This window comes from Solanum stenotomum, chromosome 10 (assembly GCF_019186545.1).
Source record: "Solanum stenotomum isolate F172 chromosome 10, ASM1918654v1, whole genome shotgun sequence".
Lineage (NCBI taxonomy): Eukaryota > Viridiplantae > Streptophyta > Magnoliopsida > Solanales > Solanaceae > Solanum > Solanum stenotomum.
The window spans coordinates 18,095,814-18,100,968 of NC_064291.1; the positions used below are offsets into that span (position 1 = coordinate 18,095,814).

A 5,155-nucleotide genomic window follows, 5' to 3' on the forward strand; every position below is an offset into this window, starting at 1 on the left:
ATTTTATCTCATATTTGTATTTTTATATTTTTTGTCTTATATGTGATCATGCTTCCTTCATTATTAAATCATGTTACCACTAAAGGTGTTTTTAACTTTTCCCATTTAGCTTCTGGTAAGCAATAATATTTACATATACTAGCTTCTGCTCATGTATCTATCATTGTAGTATAATATCTATTATAATATCCTTCTACTATTATTTTTGCAAGTATATATGTCTTCATGTTGTCATAACAAAGTTCTTTTAATTATTACTTTTTTGTTTTCATAATTTATTGTTAACTATTTATCTTCTAGATTATATGGTTTCACTTTTTCTAACCATTTTATTCCTAAAGTGATATTTTTATCTCCTTGGTATATTTTAAATTTTATTACTATTGGTATTCCTCCAATAATTATTTCCTTTTCTATTGTTTCTTCAGTAATTATTAATACTTTTGGTAGTTTAGGACATAATTGTTCAGTAGTTATTATTTCATCTGTTGTTACTAATTCTTTTGTAATATAGTTTTCTTCTTGTCCAGTATTTATTAATATTAAATATTTTTGTTGTTTCATTACTCCTGTTATGTAGTAGTGATATGGTTTTATTTCTTCTTCTATCAATTTTTGTAGAGTTTTATCTATTCTTCTTGAGGTACTCATTTTTGATGATATCTGTGGTATTTCATAGTTTATCCTTTTTGATGTACTTAATCTTTGTTTTACTATTTCTAAATCTTCTTCTATATCAATCTCATTATTATCTATAACTGTAACTATTCTTTCAAAGGGATTTTCTATCTTTCTTTTATTTATTTTATTTTTTGCTGTTATTTTATGTTTTGTTGTTAAGACATATAAGTTTTTACATCTAGCTGTAAATATTTTACTTCCTGGTGCTAATTATGGGTGTGTTTGGTATGAAGGAAAATGTTTTCCATGGAAAATGTTTTCCTAGAAAATGTTTTCCTGGAAAACAAGTNGTAAATATTTTACTTCCTGGTGCTAATTATATTCCTGACATTTTCCAATATAATACTAGTGATTTATCTATGTTTCTATCATTTATTGCTACTGAGTAATTAGCACTTATTATGAATTTAAATTTTTGATATATTAGGTTACCTTTTACTGCACTTATTATACTTTTTTCTATAGGTTGTATAATTCTACCATCTGCTAAGTATATATCTATAGGTGTAACTATTCCTTCTCTAAAACATGCTTTTATTAGTATTTCTGTTCCTCCTAAATGTACATATTTAATTGGATTTTTAGCCTTAATATCTTGTATCTCTTTAGTTATTATTCTTTTATTTATTATTGGTATTTTAGCCTTACCTTTGATGTATTTACAATCTATGATGTGTTCCTTTTGACTTACTACATAATATTCTTCTTTTTGTTTTTTAAACCAATTTCTTATTGTTGGTATGTCTAATATTTTTTCTACGCTTAGGTCTAATTCATTTCCTTTTATTTGTTCAAATATATTATTATCAAATATTATTTTTGTTCTGAAGATTCTCCATCTTGGTATTCTTCTTTGGTTATTATTTGTATATCTTTTTCAGTCATTTGTATTGAACACATTATCTGATTACATTTCTATTTCATTTTCTGATATTTCATATATGTTATCCTGTCACACCCCAAATCCGAATGTGATGGCACGTGTCCATTTCCCACCGGACACGTCAGCCTAACCCAACCACAATGATAGAGAAGTAGAAATACGAGAATAAAAGATAATAAATAAGCAGAAGACTTTAATTAAGACTCAACACTACCCAGAATTTGGTTGTCACATGTACAAACCTCTAACTACAGAATTCGAATAAAAATATACAAGTCTCAAAGTATGGTTCTTAAATAGAACAAAACTGAAAGTAAAGATAACTCAAGGGCACATCTGGAATGAACCGCTACCTCTCGAGTATGTCCCGAAGCTCAATCTGCTAAAGAAAATACTAAGCCGAAACTGAGAGAGCTGTCAACCTACACAATTGTGTAGAAGCAAGGGTGAGTACCGAAAACCATAGATACTCGCAAGTAACTCTAAACTAAGCAAAACTAGCAGCTACAAACAACTCTTTTCAATCCCAACCGAACCACCGAAACTTCAATCTGGCAGCAAACAAACCAACCTATACTAAACAGATCATATTCAACAGCCAGAACCAACAGTATATCCTCATCAACCTCAGATCAACAAATAAGAGCAAGTAGATCAAATTCCACATAAGAAGGGTAAACCGATACAATCCACACATCACAGANTTATTCAATCATATATATTAGTTCCGCATATTTTTTGAACAATATACCTTTGCCTCTTGCTTAGCCATGCTATCTGAAATATCTGACTGGATTTTAGATTTATCCATTAACTTTTAAGTATTTAGTATCTTTAAGAGAATTTTTTGGAAGGAGAGTTTTTATTTATCAGGCATTGTCTGCCTTTTCATTTACATATGCCTTTCTTTATATAGAAAGGAATGTACATACGTACTACATTACTTACAATAATGCATTACTACACTTGCACCTAATAATACTACTATATTACTTACTCCTATGACTTTTTTACACTACTTGATGGCTTTCTTACAATCCCATACTTATTCTTTACACTTGTCTTACAATCCCATACTGTCACGATCCGATTTATCAAGTCATGATGACACCTACTATAACCCACCAGCAGGTAAGCCAACCCGTAACCCGGAACAACTAGTAATGGGTCTGAGGGTAGAAATTAAACAAGAGTAGGCAAATAACAATATAAACAGGCAGAAGCAACCCAAAACATATATACAAATAAAGATCTCTCCCAGAACCTGGAAGTCACCAGTACAGAGCTATTACAAAATGAGTACAAGTCCCAAAACTGGACAACAGAGACTGGACTGTCTCGAAAGGAAAAAGACAAGTCTATATATACAGATGGAGACTTAAATAATACAAAACGACGTGTGCTCACCCCCGTCTCCGGATAAGTCTACTCCAAGCTCGATCAACGTTGGCTACTAGTGCTCGGACCTGCATCACAAAATAGATGCAGAGCGTAGCATGAGTACCAAAACAACAGGTACCCAGTAGGCATCATAGGCCGACTGGGCAAGATAAGTAAAAGTGAACTGAAATACAAATAAAGGGTCACATCAAGTGCAAAGAGTAGTAAATGGGGGTATGTACACGAGCGTACAGGCAACAAAGACAAGTAATCTAACTAACTCCGTCGGGCTCCCATAAACCCGACGGGTACGCTCGTGCACAATAAAAGAAACCACCTGCACGGACCCCCATAAGCCCGGCAGATGCACCGACAGTTGAAGTAAAATAATGGAGCTAGAAAGTCTATCACAATATTACCAATTTCCGGACTTTTGACTGAACCATTCCCAATTATATTCCAGGATCTCATTACGTCCTGGACTTTGATCGGAATCTCTCCAACCTCCAAAACCTCAACCTACAGATGAGAGTAATCAAGACTAAACTGAAGCTTTAGTGAGGAATTGGGAATACACCACGTGCAAGCTGGACCACGGACTCGAACCGGGTACTATAGCTAATGAGTCAACCTATATGGGCTGGACCACGGACTCGAACCGGGTGCTGTAGCCAAAGGTCGGGCACGGGTGGGCTGGACCACGGACTCGAACCGGGTACTGTAGCCAAAACCAGATCACAGGTAAGCTGGACCACGGACTCTAACCGGGTACTGTAGCTAAGCCTGGACATAAGTAAGCTGGACCACGGACTCTAACCGGGTACTGTAGCCAAAATCAGATCACAGGTCTTAAGCTAGACCACGGACTCTAACCGGGTACTGTAGCTAAGCCTGGACATAAGTAAGTTGGACCACGGACTCTAACAGGGTACTGTAGCCGATAGAAAAGCAGGGCATTATGGATACAAGGTCATAAGCTGAGTTACCGACTATCAGACTCAAGTCTGCTATATCAGTCTACAAGGAGCTGACTGTCCGAAACGACGTCAGAAAAAGTTCTACTGCCCAATGACGTTCGAAATATCGCAAGTCTATGGCAACACTAGTCTAAGCCTAGACTAAGGCCAAACATACTTCAAATCAATATCATCATATACACCACAAGATATGGATATTCAATAATATGAAGAGACATGCTGTCATAATCCAACACTTTCCCGAAATAAGGTCTAAGGCAGGGATTATAGAAATTTAGCATGCTCAACACCCGAACCCCTCCATTCTCAAGCAAATCAATAAACAAATGCCTAAACATGCTCAATCTCACGAGAGAAAGCCATAGCATACCTGAAAGCCGACCACACGTGCTCCAACTCACGGTACCAGAACTTTTCCCCTCCGAACGGTCTCCAAATGCTTCCCCACTAACAAAAGGTTAATCACCTCGTCATTACGAATATATTGACACTAAAATTATATTTTTTGGAGACAGACCCAAAATTGGGTCTAAAATGGGATTGTGGGGCCCACAATTGGAATCCCGAAAACGAATTCGTGAAAACGTCCCAAATACCTTACTAAACTAATACCCCGAAATTTAGCACAAACAGATGCCTAAAACATAGCAAATCAGCCACAACAATTAACACTAGCAGCCCCTTGATCACCCATTTCTGAAAAAACGAGACTATTCCAACCCAAACAGATTATACCACGACGATCCTTGCGAAAAACTCTACAAGTTAGCCTCAAGAATGACTCAAAACGGACCTAAGATGATCGAGATCTCACATTTCAAAATTCAACAACAATTCATTCCGAAATCACCCTAGCAGTAGCTAAATTCGATTTCTTACCTCAAACGAAGCCTCCCCTCGCGTTCCTGAGATCACCTCTAGATTCCCCACGAAATTCTCTTGAAGTTAGCCTTATGAATCACTTAATTCGGGCTTAAAATGGAGGAGAAATCTTATGTTGAAGATGTGAAAGAAATAATGGACGAAATTCGTCCTAAAATCTGGAAATTTCCAGATTTCCATCCGCTGCCACGTCTACAACCCTTCAAACTTAAATTTCGATGTTCCGGACTCGTTCAGAGTCGGAAAAATACAAACCATATATGGAATCTGATTGAAAATGATATTTCGGACTCAACGGTAAAGGCGAAATTTCCATTAGAGATCGTTTCGATGAAAAGTGGGTCCCACACCC

At 36.0% G+C, this 5,155-nt stretch overlaps 1 long non-coding RNA gene across 1 annotated transcript; it reads right to left on the bottom strand.

Moving 5' to 3' along the window:
* Positions 1-2,845: 2,845 nt before the first annotated feature.
* Positions 2,846-4,931, bottom strand: LOC125842318 (uncharacterized). The gene is made up of 3 exons (XR_007443904.1): positions 4,801-4,931; positions 4,292-4,368; positions 2,846-3,030 (listed from the first exon to the last, which is right to left on the bottom strand). It is a non-coding gene; the product is annotated as an uncharacterized LOC125842318 (long non-coding RNA).
* Between the last annotated feature and the right edge of the window lie 224 nt (positions 4,932-5,155).